Source organism: Drosophila ananassae, chromosome 2R (assembly GCF_017639315.1).
Source record: "Drosophila ananassae strain 14024-0371.13 chromosome 2R, ASM1763931v2, whole genome shotgun sequence".
Classification (NCBI taxonomy): domain Eukaryota; kingdom Metazoa; phylum Arthropoda; class Insecta; order Diptera; family Drosophilidae; genus Drosophila; species Drosophila ananassae.
This window is the reverse complement of record NC_057928.1, coordinates 11,738,379-11,759,036: the sequence shown is the minus strand read 5'-3', so window position 1 is coordinate 11,759,036 and position 20,658 is coordinate 11,738,379. Positions and strand designations below refer to the sequence as shown.

General features: G+C 42.0%; 1 long non-coding RNA gene across 2 annotated transcripts; it reads left to right on the top strand.

Moving 5' to 3' along the window:
* The first annotated feature begins 1,395 nt into the window (after positions 1 to 1,395).
* On the top strand, positions 1,396 to 19,975 carry LOC26513948. 2 transcript variants are annotated; one of them, XR_001408911.3, is made up of 2 exons: positions 1,396 to 2,656; positions 19,776 to 19,975. It is a non-coding gene; the product is annotated as an uncharacterized LOC26513948 (long non-coding RNA). The 2 variants fall into 2 exon arrangements; XR_006507001.1 differs by having other exon boundaries at positions 18,897 to 19,975.
* The last annotated feature ends 683 nt before the right edge of the window (positions 19,976 to 20,658 follow it).

Here is a 20,658-nt window from a genome sequence, read left to right as displayed (position 1 = left end):
AATCTGATAATCTTCCATCATAAAATGGCAAATGAATTTAATTATCCTTTTCGATCTCATCTCATCTCCCCTCGGTGCTCATTTAATTACTCAGATATCTCAAGCTTCCAAGGACAATCACTCAGGGAAAAGATTCCATTCCTCCAACCGTAACAAGGACAATCAATCGCCTCACCCAATAAGGACAATATCCTTCAATCTTCCCAAGCCAAAAGTCATTGGCTGAAGAAATCAGAAAGGAGCTGCCGACAAAAGGATCAGAAGTGACCCTTTTTCATGGCTGGGGGGAGAGACGGCGAATGAAACTCATTTGAGTGCAACCGAAAAAAAAAGAATAGAAACTTGGGGTCTTCTCTCCATTCTGTGGTGCCTTTTGCTGCCCGACTGGCATTCCCTGATTAGAATCGACTGGCGGATACGCATCGCTGGCATTGAATGGCTTAAGGTTGCCAAAGTGTCAGCATACAGAATGGTTCCATACAGTGGTCAGAAGGAGAATAGGACTTGCAAAGGAATATAACAAATTAGTAAGATTAGAAAGGATATCAGACACTTTCCAGTGGAAGAAAACTTAAAAAATCCTGTTGAAAGAAAGTCAACTATTAAACCAACAGTATCTATATATATTTCCATTTAAAAGAGTATTTATGCTTAATGGTTTTCACTTCTGATCTTTGGCCCAAAATGAGATTAAAGAAAATTGACAACTAAATGAAAAGAGTCCCCTTTTCCCATCCTATCTTTTTTTGGGGTGTTTTTTGCGAGTTTTTTTTTTGGCAGAAGAAAAAATGGCAAATTTCCAGTACATTAATATGGCAGCCGATAAGGCAGCGGTTTTCCACGGGGGATGGGGGCGTGGCACTCCGGCTACATGTGTGACATATCACATGACATTCAGAGCGTTATATATTCAAAGAGTTTTTTTTTCGGCAGCCATCTCCCCCTGTGTCCTGGCCAGGACTACTTTCATTTTTTTTTCCTTTTTTTTCGCAAGGATTTCAGTTGCCTCGAAATTGAATAAAACAACCTGAAATGACAAACGAGACCGAATTGTTGGCTGTGGGGGGGTGGGTAGTATTTGTTGTTGTTGCTATTGTGCCAGGGGTCAGGTCAGGGGGTGGCTGAATCATACGTGTGTGTGTGTGTGTGTGTGCACGTGTGCACCCGTAATTTTCCATTTGTGAACTTTTCCCTTTCTTTCTGTTGTAGATTTTCACGCTTCCGGCATTGATGAAGCTGCTGAAGGAGTCAGTCGGAGCGACAGCGGCGGAAAACGCTGAAAAACCAGCGGCAGCCGCAGCTTGACAGCCAGATAGACATAACAACAACAACAACAACAACGATACTAACAAGCTTTTCCTCCACTGACGAGTGTGTGTGTGTACGAGCGTGTGAGGGTGTCAATTTGCAAAAAAGCGAAAAAAAGAAAACATTTTGGAAAATACGCAAAGCGCGACGGGCAAAAATCGAAGTTGAAAAATAAATGGAAGACAATTTCGTCAAGCCAGAAACGAGAGGCCAATACACTGAGAAACAAATGGACTAAAAATAGGGTAAATTCTTAAAAATATTAAGATAGAGAATTATTAATTAGGAGGCAAAGTTAAGGGTTTAATTTCAAGGGTTGTATAGTTCTGACTACTTTCAGAGGATTTTTATTATAAAGAGCAGAGCTTGATCTTTACAATTTATTCTTTAAACCTTTTATAATTTTAAAATATTAAATTTGTATTTAATAAATATTAAACAACATCTTTTTCATTTTGCACTCTGCTTAGCTGCGGCTCAGTTAAGTCCAATGGCAGGTCCTGTTTGTTTATGCGGCCTATATGGGTTCCAAATAAAAAATGGCTGCCAAAGGCAGAGCCACACACTCACACACACATGTGTGTGTGCTGGTGTGTGACTGTGTAATAAGATATTTTAGTGACTTGTGTCACAGCGCATGCAAATCCATCAAATGTGCTGCTGCTACTGCCGCCACCCGCCGATATCCATCCAAAAAGAAGCTCCCTTTACTTATTTGTAATGGGATCACAAACACACTTCAATTTCATTTGTGACGCTTTACGCACAAACACACTGCCAAAAAGGAGGAGGATGGATGGGTGGTTTGGCGAGATGAGAGCTCAGAGTCAGCGTATCAATCACAAATTAATGAGATGTGAGTGCCGCACAGTTTCAGGAGCTCAGACCGAAAGAAGAACTCCAAACTGACAGTTTGCCATTTTGCCGGAAAAGCTGGAAAAGTGAGTTGAAGTGGTGAAGAAGTGGGGAAGTACGAAATTTACCCATGAAAATGTCGCCCGACCAAATTACATACAATTCATCACATTTCATTTGGCAGAGTCGATCCAGGACTCAGAGTACAGTCCCCCCTTACAGTCTTCTCCCCAAAACATATATATCTTTTCTATTTCTGTATCGACTGCGTATACGTATTAGTGTTCGGTTACTGTTTCTGTTTCAGTTTTGAGGTCCTGGCAAATTGGTCATGGCCCGTGTTTAATGGGCTTTGCGACAAAGGCTTTCAAACGAGCTTTGTGCCACACAGGAATACTCGCAGCCCCACAAAATCTCCAGCATGTGTCGCCGGCTTTGTCTGTCCAATTTGCTTTCCAAATCCAATTGCTTGATATGTGTACATATAAATAAGGTAAGTTTACCGCACACGGAGGATGTCAATTCGGGATGGGAGACGGGAATGGCTACGAACGATATTGCAGTTGATTTTTTTTTCTGAAACTCTGAAAATAAAGCAGTAGTGTCCTTAAATTTTTTATGGAAAAAATATGGACAGCGTATGCAATACTTTTGCAGAGAATGAAAGCTATCTTATTGAAGAAGGCGTGATTTTTATTTTTGGTTTTTAAGTCTATATATTTTAGATCCTGAGAAAGTTTTAAAGAATGAATGGGAAGTACAGGAAGTGCCCCAAGGCCTTCCTTATTTGGGGGATCCTTCGAAAGCCTTAAACAAATTCATGGAAAAACCAAGAAAAGCCATTGAGCAGTCTATATATCTCAAATTCTTAAGAGGAATACCTGTGAAACTTTTAGACAGAGCTTCTATAAACCGGCATAAACAATACCCAAATATACGAATATCTTATACCACTTCCGCTTTCCCACTTCTCTAAGTTTATGTTCCAACCCGGCATATTCCAAAAGTGTTAACAAATTCCAGTTCAATAACCATACAACTATCATTTTTACCTAGCTCGAGCTGAAACTTGCCTGTCATGCTCCCCAGCTAGGTGGAAAACGCCTCCCCCTGTCCTCCTTCCAACTAGCCCCTTTTCTGACAATATTTTTTAACGCTCAAGAATTTGCCAAAGTCTTGGCTTCGGCTTCGGTTTGGGCCACAAATTGCGCAGCGTCATAAAATGTAAAATTTTCAATTGTCTGCAATCTGTGTGCGAAAGAGTGTGTGAGCTGACGACTACTCCCCAACTTGAACTCCAGTGAACCACCCATATATATACACACTTATATATGCTCATCCCGGCCCCTCGATTCGGGGCTGGATCTCCTCAAGTAGCCGCAGACCAAACATTTTTATGGACGCTTACAGTTTGGCAACCGTTGGCCGCTTACATTGTTCACATGCTGCCGCCAAAGTAGCAGAAGCCACTAACTTGGCTGAAAGGCAAAGTATTAGAAATACAATAAAGTCGAGTCAAAGTGAAAAGTTTTACGCAGCGGCTGCTACTGCTACTGCTGCTGCTGCTGCGTATTTTCCAACAAAGAAATTCAGTAAAAATGCAGGAAAAGCGCTGAGAAAAAAAAAGTTTCGCAAACAGAAAAGTTTGCTGGCGCCCGATGAGAACTACCTTTCGCCCGCCGTCAGAAGGGGGGCTCCGGCCGGGGTCCTGGGCGTTACAAAAGGGGCCGCCACAAAAGCGCAACCACAAATAACTTTGTTTGCCACATATGAGGCGGCTTCTCCCCTTTTTTCCTTTTTTTTTGTATGTTTGAGGCGCGGCTTAAAAACTTTTAACAATGCACCAAAGCTGCCAAGTGATTTCTTTCATATTATTAACTTCGGCTTCAAGAAGCAGCTCATGTGAAGTGGCCACCAGTGGAGGAGCTGCTGCTGCTGCTGCATCTGCAACTTGTACAGGAACTTGGACCCTTTTTTTATTTTCTAGCTTTTCGACTGGCACTTGACCGTAAAGAAGTCACGCATGCGTGCCGGCCAGTGTCATTTTCAGGGCGGATTATGCACTAGAGGAAAAATGTTGATTAGTTCATTAAGAAGGTACGAGTTTTAGTCACTTTAAGTTCCTTTCTTTGGATCGTTTTTGGGCAGTGTAGGTATCTCGATCTAGCAACCAACACGCTCGAGCTTCACGCACAAACTGAATCCGGTTGAGTGATATATCCCGAGGTTGCCAAACAGATGTGAAGGGTTTTCTGCCGTCTCAGTCATGCAAATCGCCTATAAATTCTAATTTATTCAGCGCGGATCGACAGGGCCCTGGCTGCGAGGGGTTGCCAGGGATGTGCCAGGGACTCCTGTGTTTTATAATATCCCAGGTAGACACGCGGAGACGCCTCCTGGCCCTCCTGGCCGAGGCGTTTGCGACGGCGCATAAATTACCCAGCACGAGGTATTCGAAGCCAGATCGAGAGATCAAACCCCTTTAGAGAACTGGTCACGTAAGGCCCACATCAATCTGTCCGCCGTCTTCTCATTTTTTATGCCATTCCGCTTTTTTGTTTTGTGTTTTTTGGGAAGGCGTTCTGGATGGGATTTTGGCCAGGCAGAGGCCTTATTTTATTCGGCTTATAAACTGACAAATTCGCCGAATGCTTTCTGTCATTTGATTGATGAGCTGGCGTCTGAGTTTTGTTTGGCGGCTTAAGGTTGGTAATTTTTTTAAAGTTTCCCATTAAGCTTCAGGAGGTAGTTAGGTGAAGGGATATTGCAGAAGGAGGACCTCAATGAGCAACACAATTAACAACTTAAGATACTCTTGTGCCCAAAAGTCTTTATTGTTCGATTGACTTCCGTTTTATTGTTTTGTTTATTTTTGAACCCTTTTGAAACCCAAACCAGAGAGTCTCCCAAGCACTTGGTGACATCGACAGTACTTGAAATTTCATGGCAATTCAATGACGGCACCCCTTTCTTCTTTCGAAGTACTATAAACTATAAAACAGCATGTAAATGTGCTGTTAAATGCTACACGACATAATAAAATATTGGCATTGGCAGAAAATCCAAGTCGCAGGGCATAAATCAACAATTTTTATGCAATTGCCGGGGAGATAGCAGATAGAAGAGCACTATCCCTTTGATCCGATGGGATGGGGTGGCCGCATATCCTCTAACATATGCCAGCCCATTAACATGCGATTGTCAGTTCGGTTGTGATTCGGCATTATGAATATTCATAGATTGGCATTGTTTGAAATCGGCGTAACGTAAATTAAAAGGCAAATTTATAATAATGCCAGAGGATCACAAAGGGGTAACCGCACCCCCTAAGACCCACTGAGCTGATCAGATAAATGCCCTGGCCAGAAAACACTTTTCCAGTGCCGGTTTCCGCGGAGGGGCTGGCAAATCGGCAATAAATCGCCTTCGGATGCCACGACAGACAATGGGGTTAGGGAAAAGGGTTTCAAGAGCATCCTATACTCTATTTTTTATTGACAATAGGGGTAGGAAGAAAAAACAACACACACGGCAGACAGAACACGCAATAAACATTCGGGGAATACCTGACTTTCCTCTGCTCGCCACGCACAAACATTGAACTCGGAGTGGAGTGTTTGCGGTTGGTTTCTACTTTTTCGGCTGCACTTAATTAGACTTTTATGCCAAAGTTTTCAATACACATTTCATGCTCAAATTGCTGATATGGGATGGGTACGCATCGCTTCATATCTGGTATCTCATCTGCATATAAAATCTAGGCCCGCATATCGTTTCCTTGGCTACCTGGGATCGAATTCGAAACGCTTTTGTCTTTTGTCTTCACGCATCATGAATTTGATTGAGGATTTTATGCTTTGCATGCGATAATTTTACATAGCCCCAGTTGGAGGGAAGTTGGCCGGCAAAAGTCTTTCTCAAGAGAGTTTTACTTTTTCTGGCAACTTTTTTTTTCCAGCGCAAAAGTGAAAGTGGAAAAAGTTCAGAGTTCGGTTGACAGTCACTTGGGCTTAGAAAGTTTCGAGTCTGAATAAATCCTGATTAAGTTCTTTTGATGGCTTCCAAATCGAAGCGTTAGTATCCTAAAAAAAGGAAATATTTTTAAATGAATTTGTAAACTACAACCTTAGCCCCAACAAATAGTTACCTCAAGGTAATCCTGAGGTGCAACAACATTTCGAGAATCATTTCGACATGAAACTGAAACTTGTGCCACAGAAACAAAAGCAACTGGGAAGAGGAGCAACAGTGGCTTTATGGCAACAATAAGACCCGAGTAGCAACATCTTGGGCAACATAATGAAATTAAGCCACATTGTGTGGCTCCTGCCTCCCCCAGCCACCTCGAGCATCCTGCGGCTTGTGTCTTTTAGGAAAAGTCAGGAAACCCAAGAGAAATTTGTGTACGTGAAAATGAACACAACTTTTCCCAGCTTGACTCATTTTCATTTTGCATTCCCCGTCTGGCCCACTTGCCGCATGTTTTTTGGGCTTTCCCCGGCTGCTGGAGTGGGTGGTGTGTGTGTGTTTTTTGGGCGCAATTAATTAAAACTTTGTTGGGGTTGGTTATGGTCGTGTCCTTGTGTCCTTGTGCGGGTGGCGACGTCTGCTGCCGGGAAATTATGTCAAAGTGTCTGGCTTTTCTTTTTCTTCCTCCTCGGCTTCTTGTCTGGGGCGTTTTGTGGGAATTCCCCCAATTATTTCGCCGACATCGTCCTCGTCGTTGCCGGCGAGAGCTTAATTTGTTTTTACTTTAGCTTGGAAAGAAAGTGCGGTGGGGTGGGTGGGGTCTGTGCTGGGTGGTTTTTCCTTTTTGGCCACTTGTTGCTGGCTCTGCCATTTAATGAAATCAATTATGAGCGAGGCGAGCAGCAACTGGTGGCTATGAAAATGAAATGCCACTTGCTTGCTGCTTGGATGGCTGCCACAATTTGTCACCGGGCACATCACAACAGCACCGGCATGTCCTTGTCGATGGGTCCTGGCACATCCTGCTGCTCAAGTGGCGCGTTCCGTTTTCCTTTTGACTGAAATTTCAATAAGCGAACAATGACTGAAGTCTGAGATTGGTTTCTGCTGCCGCTATTGCTGCTGCCACTGCCTGGCAATTGTCATTCAAAATTCATGCAACCAACGCAGGCATCTGGCAGCTACATCCTTTTACAAGGATGGCAAAGCACACATGGAAGATGGAAGTTAAAAAAATATACCAACACAAATATATCAAGAAAAATTAAAGTGTTTGAGATTAAAGCATTCTTTAGAATTTATAAAATTTCTAGCTTTTTTAGTGATTTAAAATTGGCATAAAAATGGCTCTTAAAAAATCTCTCTCTGTAGACAACGCATACAAAATAAACACGCATCCTGTACGACACATTCAATTTTACATTCCTATACGTGTGTGCCTTTAGTGGCATCCTCGTGCACCCCCAACCCGTTAGATGCCACAGCACCAGCACCCACCTCATCCTTACCCCGTTCACCTTTGTCAAACAATATAGGGACGACTCGGAGCTCTGTACTTTGATTTTTATATTCATTTCCCGCTCGCTCCCATCGACAATGACGCTTATTATGAATTCTTTGTGATTTCGCCAGTGTTTTTTTTTCGCCGCTCTCGTGTCTTTTTCATATTTTCAATATCTCCTGCCAAGGCTGGTCCTGGGTCCGCCCCTCTAGTCAATTGAAATAACTCGCATGATGATTGTTATTCAAATGTGATTTCGCTTCTTATTCTCCTCGCATCGCATTCCCGTGCATCCTTGTGCTTATCGTGTCGTGTTGTTTGCTTTACATTCTGTATGCAAAAATAATTATTTATATTGTTGCATGCAGGCTGGGGCAGGATGGATGAGGCAATGTATTTTTAAGGAATTCTTAGAATTTTTAATTATTCCATTCCCAACGATTGATGAACATTGAAACCGAAACTGACATAATTCCCGGTAGCATTTGAAAGAAAGCATCACTGTTCTCTAACAAGTTTATTTATTTTGTCAACTGATAAAATAAATGATATATAATGCACGAACCCCATTGCAATAAGATCTCATATTATTCCGGCCCATAACTTCGGAGAGCATAAAAAGTAAAACAAAAATTGATGACAGCCCCATCATGATTCATGATCTCGAAGGACCAACAAATCTTAACAATTTGCACTAAAAAACAGGCTGGCTAAAGAAATGAACATTTCATGGGCTGAGCCATCGATTAAACCTTTCTTTGATGGCCAAAACCTTGAACCGAAATCGGTCTTCTGAGACACGGGAAAATAAAGCAGGATATGGGAGCAGGAGGTGGATATAGAAAAGCGAATCGAGGGGATTCGCCCTCATTGTGTTCGTTGTGAGCTGCGTTTTCTGGGGCGGCGCGGCTGTCATCAAAAAATATTGTATTGTTATTATTTTATTTTTATGTGCCACTGTCGAGGACGCTGGCTGATGTTATTTGCATAAGGATGCCCTGTTCATGGTCCTAAAGGTCCTGCCGCGGCGCGGTCCTGAAAACCAGCAGCCGGGGAAAAAAAAAGTAAAATAAAAAGCGTTTTGTGTTCGTTTCGCTTGCTTATTTCGCATTGTAAATTTTTATGCTAAAGCGAGTGTGTATTGGTGTATGTGTATGTGGGAGGTCCTGCTGCCCCGACCACACCCCCCGGCGGACCCCCCCTTCTGCTGCCTAGCGAGCCAAGCAATCACACACATTGTAATTGAACACACACGCTCGAACGCATTTTGTTTAGATTTCATTTTTTTGTGTGTGTTGTGTGTCCTTGTTGCCGCTCCAGCTCCTGATTCTCCTCAAGCTCCTTCTACTGCTTTATTCTTTAGCTGGTTCGTCCTTTTTTTCACATTTTGGGTTCAGGAGATGTCGACATAAAATGCAAAACAGAATTTCATTTTCGGCAGGAATGCTCTGAGCAGAGTTGTTGTTATTGGGAATGCTACAACATTGTTGAAGCATGTAATATCCTGCCAAGGATAAGGGTTGGAAGGCACACACATACACACTGCCACACAAAGAGGACCCTCCCCTGCTACTTTCCGTTCAACATCATGTACGCTGTTGACGATTTCTGTTGGAGTTTTTCGCCTTCGTACTTTTTTTTTGCGCTTCTTGCGAATTTAGTTTATTGGTTTTGTATGCGTGTGTGTGTGAGAGCATGGGTGTATTGGTGTATTTGCGTCTATGTGTGTGTGGGAGGAGCTCCTTTTTTGGGGTGATTGATTGGCATTACGTACCCCGACATTTACATACACATTTCATTTATGCAAATGCTCGCAATTCATATTCCACAAATACTTAACCAAATTACAATAAACATTAGCAATAGCAACAACTACTGCTCGCATTTTAATTTCCATTTTCGTCCAGGCATTTCATTAAGCATTTTCGCAGCTAATTTCCCCCCAAGATTTGCACCAGTTACCCGCCAGATATCCCATAGATATCCCATTCGAGATACGGATTGAGATCTCTTCTGTAATTTCCTGTCGCAGCCATTTTGGTCGCCACGTCGTTCGCTTCATTTTCATATTTCATGTCAATGGAACTGGAACGAAGATGGCCAAAATGCACTGAAGGTGTGGCTATTTCGTTCACCTGGTCATTCGGTTATCCATTCCTTGGGTATCTCAAGAGAACCGACATTACTAGAACAGAACGGAACAGAACTTGAAACTCGATGCCAAGTACAGGGGCTGGAATGTCATGCCTGAAGAGTTATGCTGATGAAGAGGCGTTTACGCTAAAGACAGAGGCACAGTGGTAGGATATTTAGGACTTTTAAGATATTAAATAATATATTAAAGATATAAAAGGGTTATACCATGCTAGACTTTTTTGAGGAATTTCTGAAAGAAGTGACTCAAGGCACCTTGTTTCTTTTAGTTGTCTAGTAGGTTTATTGTTTTTTTAATTTTATACAATAATCCCTAATTTTTTTTAATCTTTATTTTTAACAAACTGAGCCCCAACCACTGTGCCCGCAACTTGAACAACTTCCTCCGCTCGAGACTTGGATTTAAATTAGCATTTTGCATAAATGTTTGGCATGTCATCATAAAGCAACACGAGCACGCACACACTCACTTAACACACACATTAGCCCACATATAGTATGGCATAAATACATAAATATATAAATACACATATAAGCCCACGTACGGCTGACAGTTGAGTTGGAAACATCAAACAGGCCATCGCTGCCACACGCGGCGTATGCGTAATGCAGAAAGTGAGTGCCTCAAAGGGACCAAAATGCTTTTCCTTTTTCTTTTTCGCAAAAATCATTTGCTGCCATTTTTGGGGAGCGTTGTGGGTTTTTGGTCCGGTGTGCATCAACCGAATCAGGTAAAGCTATCTGTCGAGTCGATCGCCTAGCTTCTATATAGAATAATGTCACCTAAGCAGCACAGCGCAGCAGAGGAAATTAATGTTCCTTTTTTGGGAAGGGGCATCTGGAGATGCCTGCCACTGACGGCTGATGTCTGAGCGAGTGTGGCAGATTAATGATTCCAGAGAGAGCCTGAAATAGAAGGCAAAGCGGAGGAGTGGAGGCTAACCCCCAAAAAGCTATCCATGCCAGCCTGATTAGCTTTCTGGGATGGTCATTAGTCGCTGCTCAGGAGGAATTTGGTTTTATGAAATTCCAAAAGTGGCATAACCAGACACTTAGGGTCAAAATAATATCAAAGGTCAGTAGGGATCATAGTCAATATTTCATAAATAATTGCCAACTCAATGGCTTCAAATATTATATCCATATATATAGTATATAGTCCCTGCTTTGTTGACTTGAGCTGTACTAACCCACACACATATGTCAGCTAACTAGGGGAATTATAATAAAAAATAACTTGAAATGCCTTTTTGATGTTCTTGAAAATGTTCATGGAGCAGCAGCCAACAAACAAACTACAAGTTTCTCGCATTCATATATGAAGAAAGGGATCTTATAATAAATTCCACTACGGACAGACGAGTTGAGGATGACGAGGAGCGACAAGGATTGCTGAAAAACTTATCCCACTCCCTACAGGCGGACTTTATTTTTATTTCCTCATATTTTTTTTTGCCAAATTGTTGCATGCAAATTCAGAGGAAAGCTACTCCCACAATGTGAGCATGTGTGTGTGTGTGTGGGTTGTAGTTTCATTAGGATTACAGTTAGCTTACAGTTTTGCCAACCCCCTGCCTCAACCCCCAGTGCCGACTCGAGCTGGTTATTGAGTTATGACGCATGCGAATGGTGAGCATACGGCAGGGAGGAGGGAAATAAAAATTTGCTGCTTATAAAAGTCGGTAACTATAGCCATCACACACACATACATTTACAAATATATATCCGGGAAGATTTCAAGTTTTATATAGCATAGTGGCTATGGAAGTACCCTAGTTGGATGTGTGTTTGTGCGAGATGGCATAACAAAAGCTTTGGCAATAAGCATGGCAGCCGAGCCTGACAGGCATGGCTCGAGAAAATCACAGCCAGCCAGCCAGCCCCTCCCCTATCCATGTTCCGCCCCTCCGTTTCCATGTCCTGGCTGCTCCTGACTCCCCTTCCTCTCTCCGCTACTGGCATCCCTTTGAATTGAAGTTGCAGCTGATCCATGAAAATATGTTGCATGCAGCCAGGCAACAACAATATCTCGAGTACTGCTACTTACAGCTTGTGGCTCATAAAAAAAATACAAGAAGGATAATACAAGAACAACAAAAAAATCCTGGCAAATATACAACTAACATAAAATCTATAAAAATGTACAGAAAATTGAAGAGCCAGCCAAGAGAAGCTGGCAAAATATTTGCCCAGGAATGCAATTTGGATTAGGTTAAAATGAAACAGGCTTTTCCTCCGAGCTGCAAAAGGCTTTCATTCAGGAGATGTGAATTTCAATATTTTTAATTCACGCATTCTACAAATTCTGTGGCTTTCAGGGAAGAAAAATGATTGAATTATTCAATTCACTTCAAATCATATATTATTGGGAGAGACAATTTCGGACCAGAAGTAACCATTATCCTTGAACCAATCACTTCTTAAAGCATTCAACTCTTTGGCTGGGCTGTTCGATTGGTTTGTTTGTTATTGGTTCTGCATAAAAGCCTCCATTATCGATTCAGGCTTACGAGTCTTCCCCCGCAGTACATATATATGTATATTTTTTTATCGGAAAGCAGTCCACCCACTCTGAGATCCAACCCCTTCTCAACATCCTCCGCCCGTAAAACCCGAGGACATTTCCTTGTTGGCGAATGCTGTTGGCATGTTGCTGCTGCATTTTACATTTTTACTTCGTTAACTTGATTTCCGCTGCCAAATGAATGCATCGAATGTTCCGAATCGCAAAAGTTGACAGCTTCAAGCGATCGAACAGAGAACCGGGTACCGGGCACCGTGCTGGGCTTTAAGTTTAAATATTTGGATATGGAGAGGCTGAATAAACGAAATTCAATTTACGACAAACAAAATCATAATCCATCTATCATTCATTAGGAGGCGAACACTTGCCGCGAACCGGGGACGGAATGGAACGGAAGGAACTTCATAGATACGCCAACCTGCACGCCCAGATACAGATACAACGGGAGCTATCTAATGCGGATATGTACGGGGGGTTGGGATTTTGGGGGGTTGTACTGAGCAGCAGCATGAGGGCCTCTCGTACCGGGGCTTTTCTTTATTTCTTTTTACATATTTTGTTACGCTTGTAAAGCTCAAATCCCCAGCGTATAAGCATTTCTACTTCAGTCGCTGCTCAGTTTAGCAGGCTACCCATCCACCCCACCTCCCGCCCCATTTCCCGGCAACATTTTCCCGCTTTTCCCCAAAAACTCTCTCCTAGCTAGCTACCCGCGATGTGTTTGCCTTTGAATTTGACAAAATACGCGGCTGGCGAAGGCCTGATAAGGTCGCACTCGTACTTTTTAGGGCAGGCTCAACAAATGGCCAAAAAACAAGTCCTATAAGATGTCCTAATATCTCCTAAAATCTCATAAATTTTCTCTCACTGTATCCAAGTTTCTCACGCACTTTCCTCAGAAACAATTTCTTTCACTGCAATGTCTGCTCTTCTTTTTTTTTGCGACTTTTTTTTTTAGGAAAGGAGAAAGGTCCAACACCTGAGGGTAGTAAGTGAAAGAGACAGCAAGCGAAGGTGTGAAAGGGAGGGCCTGCTCTCCGGCCGAGAGAGAAGAAAGCAAGTGCGCCGGCGCAGTTCTTGAACTTCAGGGGCAGCGCTGCCGACGCCGCACTTGACGTTTCCCTCAAAAACGCTTTTGGGGGTGGCATTCGGCCATCCAGCAGTACGTCTACCCGTATCCGTTTCTGTATCTGTGTGCGAGCTGTGTGCCATTGTGAGGGTGTGTGCGAACGGACCACAAAAACAAATGCCAGCCAGAACTTCTGTGGGCAGTAGCTTCTGGGCCTTGCGCCCGGCAAGTCTTCTTCGTTCTTCGGTCTTCGGCTAAGAACTCTCCCCAGGACGTTCTTCTCCTCCGGAGTCCTTTCTCCGGCTACTCCAATTCGTGTGCGTGTGATAAGAAAGGCGAAGTCACAGTCTCGAACTCGAGAAGGACCAACAGCCAAAGTATCTTATTGGAGTCACCGCCGGAATCATTCCTTAACGCGACGCGTCTCGGTGCGGTTGTGTTCCGTAGAACTTATCCAATTCTCAGATTCAGAAACTAAGTGGATTAAACACATTGTGACACAAAGTCTATTTGGACCATAAGATTGTATTTAGGCCGGAAATTATCCACCACATAATTGAAAAACAATTTAAAAAAAATAAATAGACTAGTAATAGAGTTTAGCAATTTTTAAGATCTAGATCTTTACTAAAACTGTGTTTTAGGTAAGTGTTTTAGTTTAAAAAGTGTTTACTAAAAGTGTGTTTTTTCGAACTTCGGTTTTTCGGTTTTTCAAAGTGACTTTTTATTATAATTTTCTAAGTTTTTGAAAATTTTGACAAGCTATGCGATGTTACAAAAAAAATGTTTAAGAAATTCAATACAATTCAATAAAAAAAAATAATTATATTCCTTTTTGCATTTTTGAGTTTTTGGAAATTATTTTCAAATTTTGACAAACTTGCGATGTTGCAAAAACAGTTTTGGAAGTTGAAGACAATTTAATAGAAAACAATATTTATTTTTGAAATTTTATGATAGATTCCTTTTAAACGATTTAATATTTTCGAAAATAAAAAGTAATAAATAAAAGCCTAATCAAATCTTCATTTCATTTTAAAACTTGATTCTCCAATTGTTATGGTTGTAATTTAAGAAAGAAAAATTAGTGAAAAGTTTCACACATAAAATTGTAGAACCTAGAATTTCGTTCTTAAAGTAATTTATAACTTTCTTATAAAAAAAATTTACAAGACTCAAAGCAAAATTTTATGTGTTGAACTCAATGGTATCCACAGTGACAGTTTAATAAATTGTAATAAATATTTTAAAGTTTAAATATTTAAGATGTGTGTGTTTTTCAATAAAGTTTTCTTATATTTTCGTTCCAAAATGTTCGGTAACTTTTGTGATCACAGCACTTTAGTTCTTTTACACTTCAATTATATTTGATTTTAAAATCAACTTTCAAAATTTATTGTATCTGTTCTTAAGTCCAAATTAGAAATAAATTTAACAAAAAATAAATGCCGATCGCTTTTCGATCAGCAACGCAATAAAATCCGACAACCGCACCCAACGAGCCAACGCGCCAAAATAACTTCACATCCTGCGGAATCAGGACGAAAAAACCAAAACAAGGCCACCAGAACTCCAGACAGCCGGCAAAATAATTGCATAAATTAAAATCTTAATTATGCCAGGACACTCACAACAGAGAGGCTCTCGCCGAGAGTCTCGTCCTTCCGCTCTCCCAAATATCTCTCACACTCTCAAATGTCCTTTTGCCTGGCTGTGACGTCACTAAATGAGCGGGGTACAAAATGAAAACTGAAACACGGAGAGAGCGAAGAGAGAGACAGGACGAAAAATTAAACAAGAGGAGAAATTTGTTTGCGGAAATGAGGACGCTGCGGAAAATATGCAAAAAATGCGACGGCAAAATTAATGAGGAGTAACAGGAGCAAAAACAGCAAGGACCTCTCTGCCAACGGGCTCTGCCTCTGCCTCTGCCACAGCCGCTGCCTCTGCCAAAGGCTCTGCCCTGGCTCTGCTCATTACTCAAATGAGAAGCGCAGGACTCGTTGTCCTTGGCCGTGATTTTGCTTCGCTTCCCGGCATCTCCTCGCCGCCGTTCATTAACATAATTTTAATTTGGGTTAGTGAGACAAACGGGCATTGAACTTGGCTGGAAATCAGGACGAAAGCAGCTGTTGGACAGCATCAGAATTCGCTTCCTTTTTTTTACTTTTTTATTTTTTATGTTAATGAGTCTGCGAGGATACAACCCCTTTCACTTTCTATGATCTCGCGTATCCTATTTATTTTTTTTTGTGCCTCTTTTTTTATGCAAATGAGCTTTTTTTGGTCCTTACCTGAGGGCCTCGTTTTTTTATTTTTTGAGGGTCTGTTGCAGCTGGCCAGGATTTAATTGCAATACATCGATCACAACACACACACACACTGGCAGCTAATTTGCATAAATTTTTGCAATTTCGTTGGAGTTTTTTGTTGGTTGTGCAAATTTTTTATGCAAATTCAAGTGCATTATTTGCAAATCATGTTCCGCGGGCAACTCCGCTGTCAATTACCGAATTGATTTCCTCTGACAGCGGACTTTTCCGAGATATGGCTTGAGTGCTTGTCGCTTAGTTGTTGGATCGATGCGGGATTTGTGAAGGGTGTGGACTGGGATTGAAGGGGCGAACTGCTGGGGTTGTCTACTTTGCCAATTATGATCTTAGTTCGGAAACACTAACAAGAAATTGCTTGGGGGTACAAACAGAGGTGGGTACTACAATCAGAGATTATTGAATCATTTTTGTAGAATTTATTTTCCGTTCAAAGATGCTGTTCCCCAAGAGCTGTACTACGTATATTACGTATACGCCTATTATACTTTCTTTAGTGAAAAGAGATTTAAAAGACCTAAACCTTATAACGTTTTTATAATTTCCACATGATATTTTTTATCACATAGCCTCACCCTAAATAAAAACCTGAAACCACCCACAAATCGATATTATTATGCTCGGCTTTGTCTGATACGTTTTTTTTGCGATTCTGCCAACGCCATCAATCGCGATGCAAAATCGCTTTAGATAAGACCCCGAAACAGCGTTGGCCATTTATGACATCGCGCACCCATAGTTCAAATCTAAAACGCTTTCCACCCGCCGAAACTAAATGGGAAATTGAGAAAAGCACACACCCTCCTTCCCACACACATACACACATGCTCTGCTCGTCAGACAGGCAACTGCCATTTTCTTTTGACTTTCGCACACACTCTACCACACATGCTCGCATTCGGAGCGTTTTCTTCTTTGGGAATGTTTGATGGTTGCTGTACCAATACAAATACAAACACGAGTCCTGGTTGGGGGTGAACAAAGCAAAAAATAAATAAAGAAATATAGAAAAAGGCGACACACACACACCCGAAGTCTGAGGGTGGTTAAGTGCTTCATGTTTCCATATTGGCATGTGCGAAAAAAAAGATACAAAATCGGTGGAAAAAAATGAGAGACAGCGCCGGCGAAATAAACCAAATATTTTATCTGCGGCTGCCTCCCGGGCCCCCATCCCCACTACCATATCCTTTTGTAGATTCTTCCTTGCTCTCTGCTTTGTGTTAGCGTAATCCTTTTTAGCAAAAACGGAGTACTGCGAAGAGAAAAAGAAACTACTACAGAGCAAAATACATATCAAAATGTTGAAAATAACTGACAGGACGACAAGCTCATCCCCCCTAGACCCCACTCCATCATCAAGGATACCTTCATCCTGTCCCTGTAACTCCGGCGCCATCCATTTCTCTGTCCAACTGTCGCGGGCTTTGACGAGAATTGAATTATAGCCAGACGCACATGCAGTTTTGTTCAGTGGATGTTGAAGTTCCTTCCTTTTATGGGAAATTTTTAGGAAAGAGTTTTCCATCGAAGAGCATTTTCAATTCGACTTCGCACTCGACATTTTCATCCTTGAGCTCGTTGAATATTTGCCTTTGTCAGGTGCGCCGCCGACAAAACCAATTTTCAAATATTTTCACTTGGTTTTTCGTCGCTGTCAGGCCACTCATTGGCAAAATATTTGCTTGACTAAACACAGATACACACTCGCACACTCGCAGACTGGTAGACTGGCAAATAAATAGACAGACAGGCAGACAGCCAGGACAGGACTGTCAAAGTCAACAATGCATTGTTGGCAAATCAATTTTGGCCATAGGATGATGCTGTTACCTAGCTAGCCTATTGGAGAGAGAGTGAAAGGTTTCTCCTTTTTGGTTAAATCCTTTAACGAGACAGACGGGGCAGATTATGCAAATTAGCAACGAACAAGTTTCTATTTTTTTTTTTTTTGCAAATCAATAACAAGCATCGAGTCAGGTCGGAGTGTTAGGCGAAAAGTAAATTTGCATAAATTTCTGCAACCAGAGATTCCCCCACTTTGGCTTTCCCTTTTTGCCTTTATTAGTTTTGCAACAAACGCATTCTCGTTCTCATTCGACATTTTACAATTTTTACATTCTGCAATTTTGCAATTTTTTGCATTCAGTCGGAAGGGAGGAAGGCTGAAGGGAGGATTCCGCGATTTAAGCGAAGCGAGTTGGCACAAAATATGCAAATGAAGCTCAAGTTGTTAGGGTTGTTGCACACTGCCGGTTGGGAGGTTTGGGGGTTGATCACTTTCATAGTGAGTGCGAAATCTTATTGATTTTCTAATGCCAACTAATAAAAAGTTAACAATATATTTGCCTTAAAGCTTACAGATATACAACTGTCTTGAAAATGATATAAGTAAAATAATAATAATCCTGCAATCCAGAGACTTTGGAATTCCATTCGAGGACAATAACCTCAGCTCCCAAATCTCAGCTCTGTTTTCATATTTAGCCATGAAAGCTCTGCGCAAACAATTTTCCGCATTCTTATGGCCAAGAAAGGAAACTATAACCAACAATTGTGCTGTGTAAAGGAAAGCATTTTCAATTTCTCCACAAAGCAAACGTTACGAGCCCGGCCAAGTCAAGCTCAAGTACAGTTAACAGTTTGGCTCTTCCTGAATAAAATGCAAAATATTAAGCATAAAATATGTAACCCATTTCAAAGGAAAAGTAAAGGAAGGAGCCGCGAGCTGTGAGGAGGGGAATAACTGAGGATGGTCCCTGGTACATTGGACTGATGCTTGGGCGATGCCAAATCTAGAGGCACATTCTGGCAGATTTACTGCATATTGGCCCGGCGTCAAAAGCAGCCAAAAATTGCGCGAGGCGACGAGACGGGCGCACAGTTGAGTGCGTTGCCTCGCTATCCCCAAAAGGACGCCCCATGCCCACCACTTCCCAATTTTCCTAACCATTTGCCACCCATTCAGCCACCCACTTTCCATTCTTGTACTTTTTTTTTTTGCACTGTGTAGAGAATTTCTGGCTGCGACTGGTTCTGGCAGTCAGCATTGTCCTTGTTCTGGTCCTGCGCTCTCGTGAATTTATTTCCATCATTAGTTTTGGCACTTGAAGCTGAACATAAATGTGATTTATAAAGATTTTTCCATTTCTCGCCCCATACACACACCGCAAAAAATCAATCCAGAGTATGTACAAGATATTTCAAATACACGGCAGGGCGATAAAGTTTTCTGCACCAGGACAACCAGGACGAGGAGGAGGACAAGGATGAGGATGAGGGCACACCCACATCATCGAATATGCATTATTTTGACATTAGCATAATTTACTCTGCGGCAAAATGTCGCGCACTCCAGAGGATGGGAAGGATGAAGAGCCGTATCCTGGGACTCATCCTTAGACATCCTGACGGTCTGTCATTGGCACTGAGGCAGCACGCTTTGTAACAAATAGGATTCCATCATAATAATGTTCTGACTGCCTTACCCTTAGCTCAATATATATATTTAGAATATATACAAGGAATATATATATATATACTTTTGTTTGTGTATGTGTCCTGTGACAAATACGACAGGATTCGCAATTGCAAATATTTCAAACTCAAACACACGACACATCCCTCTACTATTCCCTGGCTCGAGCTTTCTCCGGTTTTCCTCTTTTTTGGCTTGGGGATTTGCTTTCAGCTTTCTGCCATTCTGCTGATGCTCGGCAAAATTGATGACTATAGTGCGTGATGTCATTTGCATGACAGTTGAGCATCCGCAGAATAGCAGCCAGAACAGAGGGCAGAGTTACAGGGGCCAGGGGCTGAAGAACTTAAGCGAAAAGTATCTACATTTAAGAGATATTCGAGACTGCTAAGCATAGGATTGTAGATATAGATTTTTTATACAAACTAGGGACCTGTTTAGTTACAATTTTCAAGTTAGTTGAGAACTTTAATAGCTCTAAATTAAAACTATTATAGATCATGTATTAATATTTCCATAAATATAAGTCCAATCCTAGTTCCAAGAACTTGATATACTCTTTATATCTCTCACTTTTATTTCCCCAGTCAATTAACATTTCAATGTCAATTTCCTACTGCCTACTGGATGGGGGCAAGGCAACAAATCTCGGGCAGCCAGTGGAAAAAGAAAAATTTGTTCTTGACCTAGAAACAAAGGCAGGCACCAGGCAGCACAGGCACAAAACGATGACGACACCAGACAGGGGATTCCCCACCAACGACGACGTCACCAAAAAGGCCAGGACACGAAGAAAAGAAGAGCGAACCAAACAAAAATTAAAATTAAAACAAGGACACAAAAAAAAAAGAAGAAAGCTCCCTCGTCCCCACCCGCACACAAGCCCAATAGCTAGAGACGCCACAACACCAAGGAGGAGGAGGAGCAAGTGGGGATCCGCCAACAGCCGGCAGCTGTGGGCCAGGACAAAAAATAAGAAAGAAAGACTGGGACGGGCCGGGAGCAGCCAGAAGTGGGTTAATAAGCAAAACTCAGACGACGATGATGACGATGGAAAATGGCAACGAAGTGCATAATCAACAAGAGAGGAAAATTCGCAGTGGGTGCGAACTTTACTCATTTTCATTTAGGTTCTCGGTCTCCGGAAAACTTTGCCGGCATCCCTCCGTGAGTATCTATGTGTGTGCTGCCCTGGTGTGGGTGAGTATTTTATGCGAGTGTGTGTGTGTGCAAGGACGACTCCTTGCTGTTTTTAATTTCATTGCAAAGGGAAATGAACGAAGAGCCGAGAGGAAAGAGAGAAAACCTCAAGGAGCGCGAAAATGAAACCAAAGACACTGCCACGGAAAGTCTGAGCGCCAAGTTTCCCGCCCACTGGCGGCCTCCTGCTCCTCCTCCTCCTCCTCTTCTGGCTAAATTAGCTGCAACAGCCGCGCGACATTAAAAAGTTTGCCAGGACCCGACCCTGAC